We start from the raw sequence: 13,297 nt of genomic DNA on the forward strand, positions 1-13,297 counted from the left end.
AGTCAGAATTGTGTGATATTAACTTGTACTTGTGAGTTATCATGATAGAATTGCATGACATAAACTCGCCATTATGAGTTATAAAGTCCGAATTCCCTGATTCTGAGAAATTAAGTCAGAATTGTGTGATATAAACTCGTACCTGTGAGTTATCATGATAGAATTGCATGATATAAACTCGTAATTGTGAGTTATCATGATAGAATTGCATGATATAAACTCGTACTTGTGAGTTATCATGATAGAACTGCATGATATAGACTCACAATTGTGAGTTATAACGTCCGAATTCCCTAATTCTGAGAAATTTAGTCAGAATTGTGTGATATAAACTCGTACTTGTGAGTTATCATGATAGAATTGCATGATATAAACTCGCACTTGTGAGTTATAAAGTCGGAATTCACTAATTCTGAGAAATTAATTCATAAATATGTGATATAAACTCGTACTTGTGAGTTATCATGATAGAATTGCATGATATAAACTCGTACTTGTGAGTTATCATGATAGAATTGCATGATATAAACTCGTAATTGTGAGCTATCATGATAGAATTGCATGATATAATCTCGTAATTGAGAGTTATAAAGTCCGAATTCCCTAATTCTGAGAAATTAAGTCAGAATTGTGTGATATAAACTCGCAAATGTCAGTTTTTAGGTTAGAATTGCATGATATAATCTCGTAATTGTGAGATATAAAGTCCGAAATCCGCAATTCTGAGAAATTAAGTCAGAATTGTGTGATATAAACTCATACTTGTGAGTTATAATGTTAGAATTGCATGATATAAACTTGTAATTGTGTGTTATAAAGTCCAAATTCCCTAATTCTCAGAAATTAAGCCAGAATTGTGTGACATAAACTCATAATTGTGAGTTATCATGTTAGAATTGCATAAAATAAACAGGTAATTGTGAGTTATAAAGTCCAAATTCCCTAATTCTGAGAAATAAGTCAGAATTGTGTAATATAAACTCATACTTGTGAGTTATCTTGTTAGAATTGCATGATTTAAACTCGTAATTGTGAGTTATAAAGTCTAAATTCCCTAATTCTGAGAAATCAAGTCAGAATTGTGTGATATAAACTCGCAATTGTGAGTTATTAGGTTAGAATTGTATGATATAATCTCGTAATTGTGAGTTATAAAGTTCGAAATCTACAATTCTGAGAAATTAAGTCAGAATTCTGTGATATAAACTCATAATTGTGAGTTATCATGTTAGAATTGCATGATATAAACTTGCACTTGTGAATTATGAAATTAAACTTATGAAATTAATTCATAAATATGTGATATAAACTCGTACTTGTGAGTTATCATGATAGAATTGCATGATATAAACTCGCAATTGTGAGTTATAAAGTCTGAATTCACTAATTCTGAGAAATTAATTCAGAAATCTGTGATATAAACCCATACTTGTGACTTATTATGTTAGAATTGCATGATATAATCTCATAATTGAGAGTTATAAAGTCCGAATTCCCTAATTCTGAGAAATTAAGAGAAATTAAGAAATTTTGTGTGAAATAAACTGGCAGTTGTGAGATATTAAGTTAGAATTCCATGATATAAACTCGTAATTGTGAGTTATCATGATTGAATTGCATGACATAAACTCGCCATTATGAGTTATAAAGTCCGAATTCCCTAATTCTGAGAAATTAAGTCAGAATTGCATGATATAAACTCGCACTTGTGAATTATGAAATTAAACTTATGAAATTAATTCATAAATATGTTATATAAACTCGTAATTGTGAGTTATCATGATAGAATTGCATGATATAAACTCGCAATTGTGAGTTATAAAGTCTGAATTCACTAATTCTGAGAAATTAATTCAGAAATCTGTGATATAAACTCGTACTTGTGAGTTATCATGACAGAATTGCATGATATAAACTTGCACTTGTGAGTTATAAAGTTGGAATTCACTAATTCTGAGAAATTAATTCATAAATATGTGATATACACTCGTACTTGTGAGTTATCATGATAGAATTGCATGATATAAACTCGTAATTGTGAGTTATCATGATAGAATTGCATGATATAAACTCGTAATTGTGAGTTATCATGATAGAATTGCATGATATAAACTCGCAATTGTGAGTTATAAAGTCTGAATTCACTAATTCTGAGAAATTAATTCAGAAATCTGTGATATAAACTCACAATTGTGAGTTATAATGTTAGAATTGCATGATGTAAACTTGTAATTGTGAGTTATAAAGTCCGAATTCCCTAATTCTGAGAAATTAAGTCAGAATTGTGTGATATAAACTCATACTTGTGAGTTATAATGTTAGAATTGCATGATGTAAACTTGTAATTGTGAGTTATAAAGTCCAAATTCCCTAATTCTCAGAAATTAAGCCAGAATTGTGTGATATAAACTCGTACTTGTGAGTTATCATGATAGAACTGCATGATATAAACTCACAATTGTGAGTTATAACGTCCGAATTCCCTCATTCTGAGAAATTAAGTCAGAATTGTGTGATATAAACTCGTACTTGTGAGTTATCATAATAGAATTGCATGATATAAACTTGCAATTGTGCGTTATAAAGTCCGAATTGCCTAATTCTGAGAAATTAAGTCAGAATTGTGAGAAATAAACTTGCAGTTGTGAGTTATTAATGTAAAATTCCATGATATAAACCTGTAATTGTGAGTTATAAAGTCCGAATTCCCTAATTCTGAGAAATTAAGTCAGAATTGTGTGATATAAACTTGTACTTGTGAGTTATCATGATAGAATTGCATGACATAAACTCGCCATTATGAGTTATAAAGTCCGAATTCCCTAATTCTGAGAAATTAAGTCAGAATTGTGTGATATAAACTCGCAAATGTCAGTTTTTAGGTTAGAATTGCATGATATAATCTTGTAATTTTGAGATATAAAGCCCGAAATCCGCAATTCTGAGAAATTAAGTCAGAATTGTGTGATATAAACCCATACTTTTGAGTTATAATGTTAGAATTGCATGATATAAACTTGTAATTGTGAGTTATAAAGTCCAAATTCCCTAATTCTCAGAAATTAAGTCAGAATTGTGTAATATAAACTCATACTTGTGAGTTATCTTGTTAGAATTGCATGATTTCAACTCGTAATTGTGAGTTATAAAGTCTAAATTCCCTAATTCTGAGAAATTAAGTCAGAATTGTGTGATATAACCTCGCAATTGAGAGTTATTAGGTTAGCATTGTATGATATTAACTCGCACTTGTGAATTATGAAATTAAACTTATGAAATTAATTCATAAATATGTGATATAAACTCGTACTTGTGAGTTATCATGATAGAATTGCATGATATAAATTCGCAATTGTGAGTTATAAAGTCTGAATTCACTAATTCTGAGAAAGTAATTTAGAAATCTGTGATATAAACCCATACTTGTGACTTTTTACGTTAGCATTGCATGATATAATCTCGTAATTGAGAGTTATAAAGTCAGAATTCCCTAATTCTGAGAAATTAAGTCAGAATTGTGTGAAATAAACTTGCAGTTGTGAGATATTAAGTTAGAATTCCATGATATAAACTCGTAATTGTGAGTTATCATGATAGAATTGCATGACATAAACTCACCATTATGAGTTATAAAGTCCGAATTCCCTAATTCTGAGAAATTAAGTCAGAATTGCATGATATAAACTTGCACTTGTGAATTATGAAATTAAACTTATGAAATTAATTAATAAATATGTGATATAAACTCGTAATTGTGAGTTATCATGATAGAATTGCATGATATAAACTCGCAATTGTGAGTTATCATGATAGAATTGCATGATATAAACTCGCAATTGTGAGTTATAAAGTCTGAATTCACTAATTCTGAGAAATTAATTCAGAAATGTGATATAAACTCGTACTTGTGAGTTATCATGATAGAACTGCATGATATAAACTCACAATTGTGAGTTATAAAGTCCGAATTCCCTAATTCTGAGAAATTAAGTCAGAATTGTGAGAAATAAACTTGCAGTTGTGAGTTATTAAGTTAAAATTCCATGATATAAACTTGTAATTGTGAGTTATAAAGTCCGAATTCCCTAATTCTGAGAAATTTAGTCAGAATTGTGTGATATAAACTCATAATTGTGAGTTACCATGTTAGAATTGCATGATATAAACTCGTAATTGTGAGTTATAAAGTCCGAATTCCCTAATTCTGAGAAATTAAGTCAGAATTGTGTGATATAAACTCGCAATTGAGAGTTATTAGGTTAGAATTGTATGATATAATCTCGTAATTGTGAGTTATAAAGTCCGAAATCTACAATTCTCAGAAATTAAGTCAGAATTCTGTGATATAAACACATAATTGTGAGTTGTCATGTTAGAATTGCATAATATAAACTCGCACTTGTGAATTATGAAATTAAACTTCAGAATCAGAATCAGAATCAGAATCAGAATGAGCTTTATTGCCAGTTATGTTTGCACATACTAGGAATTTGTTTTTGTGACAGAGCTCCACAGTGCTACAGAATGACAGTGACAAGACGATACATATTATAAAAAGAACAATATACAAGTATACAAGACAGACAATGTGTTTATGAAATTAATTCATAAATATGTGATATAAACTCGTACTTGTGAGTTATCATGATAGAATTGCATGATATAAACTCGCAATTGTGAGTTATAAAGTCTGAATTCACTAATTCTGAGAAATTAATTCAGAAATCTGTGATATAAACCCATACTTGTGACTTTTTATGTTAGCATTGCATGATATAATCTCGTTATTGAGAGTTATAAAGTCAGAATTCCCTAATTCTGAGAAATTAAGTCAGAATTGTGTGAAATAAACTTGCAGTTGTGAGATATTAAGTTAGAATTCCATGATATAAACTCGTAATTGTGAGTTATCATGATAGAATTGCATGACATATACTCACCATTATGAGTTATAAAGTCCGAATTCCCTAATTCTGAGAAATTAAGTCAGAATTGCATGATATAAACTCGCACTTGTGAATTATGAAATTAAACTTATGAAATTAATTCATAAATATGTGATATAAACTCGTAATTGTGAGTTATCATGATAGAATTGCATGATATAAACTCGCAATTGTGAGTTATGAAGTCTGAATACACTAATTCTGAGAAATTAATTCAGAAATCTGTGATATAAACTAGTACTTGTGAGTTATCATGATAGAACTGCATGATATAAACTCACAATTGTGAGTTATAACGTCCGAATTCCCTAATTCTGAGAAATTAAGTCAGAATTGTGTGATATAAACTCGTACCTGTGAGTTATCATGATAGAATTGCATGATATAAACTCGTAATTGTGAGTTATCATGATAGAATTGCATGATATAAACTCGCAGTTGTGAGTTATAAAGTCTGAATTCACTAATTCTGAGAAATTAATTCAGAAATCTGTGATATAAACTCGTACTTGTGAGATATCATGATAGAACTGCATGATATAAACTCACAATTGTGAGTTATAACGTCCGAATTGCCTAATTCTGAGAAATTAAGTCAGAATTGTGTAATATAAACTCATACTTGTGAGTTATCTTGTTTGAATTGCATGATATAATCTCGTAATTGTGAGTTATAAAGTCCGATTTCCCTAATTCTGATAAATTAAGTCAGAAATGTGTGATATAAACTCTTACTTGTGAGTTACCATGTTAGAATTGCATAATATAATCTCGTAATTTAGAGTTATAAAGTCAGAATTCCCTAATTCTGAGAAATTAAGTCAGAATTGTGTGATATAAACGTGTACTTGTGAGTTATCATGATAGAATTGCATGATATAAACTCGCCATTGTTAGTTATAAAGTCCGAATTCCCTAATTCTGAGAAATTAAGTCAGAATTGTGAGAAATAAACTTGCAGTTTTGAGTTAAGTTAAAAATCCCTGATATAAACTTGTAATTGTGAGTTATAAAGTCCGAATTCCCTAATTCTGAGAAATTTAGTCAGAATTGTGTGATATAAACTCATAATTGTGAGTTACCATGTTAGAATTGCATGATATAAACTCGTAATTGTGAGTTATAAAGTCCGATTTCCCTAATTCTGAGAAATGATGTCAGAAATGTGTGATATAAAGTCGTACTTGTGAGTTAGCATGATAGAATTGCATGATATAAACTCGCACTTGTGAGTTATAAAGTTTGAATTCACTAATTCTGAGAAATTAATTCATAAATATGTGATATAAACTCGTACTTGTGACTTATCATGATAGAATTGCATGATATAAACTCGCAATTGTGAGTTACAAAGTCTGAATTCACTAATTCTGAGAAATTAATTCAGAAATCTGTGATATAAACCCATACTTGTGACTTATTATGTTAGAATTGCATGATATAATCTCGTAATTGAGAGTTATAAAGTCCGAATTCCCTAATTCTGAGAAATTAAGTCAGAATTGTGTGAAAAAAACTTGCAGTTGTGAGATATTAAGTTAGAATTCCATGATATAAACTCGTAATTGTGAGTTATCATGATAGAATTGCATGACATAAACTCGTCATTATGAGTTATAAAGTTCGAATTCCCTAATTCTGAGAAATTAAGTCAGAACTGCATGATATAAACTCGCACTTGTGAATTATGAAATTAAACTTATGAAATTAATTAATAAATATGTGATATAAACTCGTAATTGTGAGTTATCATGAAAGAATTGCATGATATAAACTCACAATTGTGAGTTATCATGATAGAATTGCATGATATAAACTCGCACTTGTGAATTATGAAATTAAACTTATGAAATTAATTAATAAATATGTGATATAAACTCGTACTTGTGAGTTATCATGATAGAATTGCATGATATAAACTCGTAAATGTGAGTTATCATGATAGAATTGCATGATATAAACTCGCAATTGTGAGTTATAAAGTCTGAATACACTAATTCTGAGAAATTAATTCAGAAATCTGTGATATAAACTCGTACTTGTGAGTTATCATGATAGAACTGCATGATATAAACTCACAATTGTGAGTTATAACGTCCGAATTCCCTAATTCTGAGAAATTAAGTCAGAATTGTGTGATATAAACTCGTACCTGTGAGTTATCATGATAGAATTGCATGATATAAACTCGTAATTGTGAGTTATCATGATAGAATTGCATGATATAAACTCGTAATTGTGAGTTATCATGATAGAATTGCATGATATAAACTCGCAATTGTGAGTTATAAAGTCTGAATTCACTAATTCTGAGAAATTAATTCATAAATATGTGATATAAACCCATACTTGTGACTTTTTATGTTAGCATTGCATGATATAATCTCGTTATTGAGAGTTATAAAGTCAGAATTCCCTAATTCTGAGAAATTAAGTCAGAATTGTGTGAAATAAACTTTTAGGTGTGAGATATTAAGTTAGAATTCCATGATATAAACTCGTAATTGTGAGTTATCATGATAGAATTGCATGACATAAACTCACCATTATGAGTTATAAAGTCCGAATTCCCTAATTCTGAGAAATTAAGTCAGAATTGCATGATATAAACTCGCACTTGTGAATTATGAAATTAAACTTATGAAATTAATTCATAAATATGTGATATAAACTCGCAATTGTGAGTTATAAAGTCTGAATACACTAATTCTGAGAAATTAATTCAGAAATCTGTGATATAAACTCGTACTTGTGAGTTATCATGATAGAACTTCATGATATAAAATCGTAATTGTGAGTTATCATGATAGAATTGCATGATATAAACTCGCAAATGTGAGTTAGAAAGTCTGAATACACTAATTCTGAGAAATTAATTCAGAAATCTGTGATATAAACTCATACTTTTGAGTTATCATGATAGAATTGCATGATATAAACTCGTAATTGTGAGTTATCATGATAGAATTGCATGATATAAACTCACAATTGTGAGTTATAACATCCGAGTTCCCTAATTCTGAGAAATTAAGTCAGAATTGTGTGATATAAACTCGTACCTGTGAGTTATCATGATAGAATTGCATGATATAAACTCGTAATTGTGAGTTATCATGATAGAATTGCATGATATAAACTCGTAATTGTGAGTTATCATGATAGAATTGCATGATATAAACTCGCAATTGTGAGTTATAAAGTCTGAATTCACTAATTCTGAGAAATTAATTCAGAAATCTGTGATATAAACTCGTACTTGTGAGTTATCATGATAGAACTGCATGATATAAACTCACAATTGTGAGTTATAACGTCCGAATTCCCTAATTCTGAGAAATTAAGTCAGAATTGTGTGATATAAACTCGTACTTGTGAGTTATCATGATAGAATTGCATGATATAAACTTGCAATTCTGCCTTATAAAGTCCGAATTGCCTAATTCTGAGAAATTAAGTCAGAATTGTGTGATATAAACCCATACTTGTTACTTATCATGTTTGAATTGCATGATATAATCTCGTAATTGTGAGTTATAAAGTCTGATTTCCCTAATTCTGATAAATTAAGTCAGAAATGTGTGATATAAACTCTTACTTGTGAGTTACCATGTTAGAATTGCATAATATAATCTCGTAATTTAGAGTTATAAAGTCTGAATTCACTAATTCTGAGAAATTAATTCAGAAATCTGTGATATAAACTCGTACTTGTGAGTTATCATGATAGAACTGCATGATATAAACTCACAATTGTGAGTTATAAAGTCCGAATTCCCTAATTCTGAGAAATTAAGTCAGAATTGTGAGAAATAAACTTGCAGTTGTGAGTTATTAAGTTAAAATTCCATGATATAAACTTGTAATTGTGAGTTATAAAGTCCGAATTCCCTAATTCTGAGAAATTTAGTCAGAATTGTGTGATATAAACTCATAATTGTGAGTTACCATGTTAGAATTGCATGATATAAACTCGTAATTGTGAGTTATAAAGTCCGAATTCCCTAATTCTGAGAAATTAAGTCAGAATTGTGTGATATAAACTTGTACTTGTGAGTTATCATGATAGAATTGCATGACATAAACTCATAATTGTGAGTTATAAAGTCAGAATTCCCTAATTCTGAGAAATTAAGTCAGAATTGTGTGATATAAACTCGCAAATGTCAGTTTTTAGGTTAGAATTGCATGATATAATCTCGTAATTGTGAGATATAAAGTCCGAAATCCGCAATTCTGAGAAATTAAGTCAGAATTGTGTGATATAAACCCATACTTGTGAGTTATAATGTTAGAATTGCATGATATAAACTTGTAATTGTGAGTTATAAAGTCCAAATTCCCTAATTCTCAGAAATTAAGCCAGAATTGTGTGATATAAACTCATAATTGTGAGTTATCATGTTAGAATTGCATAAAATAAACAGGTAATTGTGAGTTATAAAGTCCAAATTCCCTAATTCTGAGAAATTAAGTCAGAATTGTGTAATATAAACTCATACTTGTGAGTTATCTTGTTTGAATTGCATGATTTCAACTCGTAATTGTGAGTTATAAAGTCTAAATTCCCTAACTCTGAGAAATTAAGTCAGAATTGTGTGATATAAACTCGCAATTTAGAGTTATTAGGTTAGAATTGTATGATATAATCTCGTAATTGTGAGTTATAAAGTCCGAAATCTACAATTCTGAGAAATTAAGTCAGAATTCTGTGATATAAACACATAATTGTGAGTTATCATGTTAGAATTGCATGATATAAACTCGCACTTGTGAATTATGAAATTAAACTTATGAAATTAATTCATAAATATGTGATATAAACTCGTACTTGTGAGTTATCATGATAGAACTGCATGATATAAACTCGCAATTGTGAGTTATAAAGTCTGAATTCACTAATTCTGAGAAATTAATTCAGAAATCTGTGATATAAACCCATACTTGTGACTTTTTATGTTAGCATTGCATGATATAATCTCGTTATTGAGAGTTATAAAGTCAGAATTCCCTAATTCTGAGAAATTAAGTCAGAATTGTGTGAAATAAACTTGCAGTTGTGAGATATTAAGTTAGAATTCCATGATATAAACTCGTAATTGTGAGTTATAAAGTCCGAATTCCCTAATTCTGAGAAATTTAGTCAGAATTGTGTGATATAAACTCATAATTGTGAGTTACCATGTTAGAATTGCATGATATAAACTCGTAATTGTGAGTTATAAAGTCCGATTTCCCTAATTCTGAGAAATGATGTCAGAAATGTGTGATATAAAGTCGTACTTGTGAGTTAGCATGATAGAATTGCATGATATAAACTCGCACTTGTGAGTTATAAAGTTTGAATTCACTAATTCTGAGAAATTAATTCATAAATATGTGATATAAACTCGTACTTGTGACTTATCATGATAGAATTGCATGATATAAACTCGCAATTGTGAGTTACAAAGTCTGAATTCACTAATTCTGAGAAATTAATTCAGAAATCTGTGATATAAACCCATACTTGTGACTTATTATGTTAGAATTGCATGATATAATCTCGTAATTGAGAGTTATAAAGTCCGAATTCCCTAATTCTGAGAAATTAAGTCAGAATTGTGTGAAAAAAACTTGCAGTTGTGAGATATTAAGTTAGAATTCCATGATATAAACTCGTAATTGTGAGTTATCATGATAGAATTGCATGACATAAACTCGTCATTATGAGTTATAAAGTTCGAATTCCCTAATTCTGAGAAATTAAGTCAGAACTGCATGATATAAACTCGCACTTGTGAATTATGAAATTAAACTTATGAAATTAATTAATAAATATGTGATATAAACTCGTAATTGTGAGTTATCATGAAAGAATTGCATGATATAAACTCACAATTGTGAGTTATCATGATAGAATTGCATGATATAAACTCGCACTTGTGAATTATGAAATTAAACTTATGAAATTAATTAATAAATATGTGATATAAACTCGTACTTGTGAGTTATCATGATAGAATTGCATGATATAAACTCGTAAATGTGAGTTATCATGATAGAATTGCATGATATAAACTCGCAATTGTGAGTTATAAAGTCTGAATACACTAATTCTGAGAAATTAATTCAGAAATCTGTGATATAAACTCGTACTTGTGAGTTATCATGATAGAACTGCATGATATAAACTCACAATTGTGAGTTATAACGTCCGAATTCCCTAATTCTGAGAAATTAAGTCAGAATTGTGTGATATAAACTCGTACCTGTGAGTTATCATGATAGAATTGCATGATATAAACTCGTAATTGTGAGTTATCATGATAGAATTGCATGATATAAACTCGTAATTGTGAGTTATCATGATAGAATTGCATGATATAAACTCGCAATTGTGAGTTATAAAGTCTGAATTCACTAATTCTGAGAAATTAATTCATAAATATGTGATATAAACCCATACTTGTGACTTTTTATGTTAGCATTGCATGATATAATCTCGTTATTGAGAGTTATAAAGTCAGAATTCCCTAATTCTGAGAAATTAAGTCAGAATTGTGTGAAATAAACTTTTAGGTGTGAGATATTAAGTTAGAATTCCATGATATAAACTCGTAATTGTGAGTTATCATGATAGAATTGCATGACATAAACTCACCATTATGAGTTATAAAGTCCGAATTCCCTAATTCTGAGAAATTAAGTCAGAATTGCATGATATAAACTCGCACTTGTGAATTATGAAATTAAACTTATGAAATTAATTCATAAATATGTGATATAAACTCGTAATTGTGAATTATCATGATAGAACTGCATGATATAAACTCGCAATTGTGAGTTATAAAGTCTGAATACACTAATTCTGAGAAATTAATTCAGAAATCTGTGATATAAACTCGTACTTGTGAGTTATCATGATAGAACTTCATGATATAAAATCGTAATTGTGAGTTATCATGATAGAATTGCATGATATAAACTCGCAAATGTGAGTTAGAAAGTCTGAATACACTAATTCTGAGAAATTAATTCAGAAATCTGTGATATAAACTCATACTTTTGAGTTATCATGATAGAATTGCATGATATAAACTCGTAATTGTGAGTTATCATGATAGAATTGCATGATATAAACTCACAATTGTGAGTTATAACATCCGAGTTCCCTAATTCTGAGAAATTAAGTCAGAATTGTGTGATATAAACTCGTACCTGTGAGTTATCATGATAGAATTGCATGATATAAACTCGTAATTGTGAGTTATCATGATAGAATTGCATGATATAAACTCGTAATTGTGAGTTATCATGATAGAATTGCATGATATAAACTCGCAATTGTGAGTTATAAAGTCTGAATTCACTAATTCTGAGAAATTAATTCAGAAATCTGTGATATAAACTCGTACTTGTGAGTTATCATGATAGAACTGCATGATATAAACTCACAATTGTGAGTTATAACGTCCGAATTCCCTAATTCTGAGAAATTAAGTCAGAATTGTGTGATATAAACTCGTACTTGTGAGTTATCATGATAGAATTGCATGATATAAACTTGCAATTCTGCCTTATAAAGTCCGAATTGCCTAATTCTGAGAAATTAAGTCAGAATTGTGTGATATAAACCCATACTTGTTACTTATCATGTTTGAATTGCATGATATAATCTCGTAATTGTGAGTTATAAAGTCTGATTTCCCTAATTCTGATAAATTAAGTCAGAAATGTGTGATATAAACTCTTACTTGTGAGTTACCATGTTAGAATTGCATAATATAATCTCGTAATTTAGAGTTATAAAGTCTGAATTCACTAATTCTGAGAAATTAATTCAGAAATCTGTGATATAAACTCGTACTTGTGAGTTATCATGATAGAACTGCATGATATAAACTCACAATTGTGAGTTATAAAGTCCGAATTCCCTAATTCTGAGAAATTAAGTCAGAATTGTGAGAAATAAACTTGCAGTTGTGAGTTATTAAGTTAAAATTCCATGATATAAACTTGTAATTGTGAGTTATAAAGTCCGAATTCCCTAATTCTGAGAAATTTAGTCAGAATTGTGTGATATAAACTCATAATTGTGAGTTACCATGTTAGAATTGCATGATATAAACTCGTAATTGTGAGTTATAAAGTCCGAATTCCCTAATTCTGAGAAATTAAGTCAGAATTGTGTGATATAAACTTGTACTTGTGAGTTATCATGATAGAATTGCATGACATAAACTCATAATTGTGAGTTATAAAGTCAGAATTCCCTAATTCTGAGAAATTAAGTCAGAATTGTGTGATATAAACTCGCAAATGTCAGTTTTTAGGTTAGAATTGCATGATATAATCTCGTAATTGTGAGATAT

The sequence above is a fragment of the Garra rufa genome, unplaced genomic scaffold (genome assembly GCF_049309525.1).
Source record: "Garra rufa unplaced genomic scaffold, GarRuf1.0 hap1_unplaced_001, whole genome shotgun sequence".
NCBI lineage: Eukaryota > Metazoa > Chordata > Actinopteri > Cypriniformes > Cyprinidae > Garra > Garra rufa.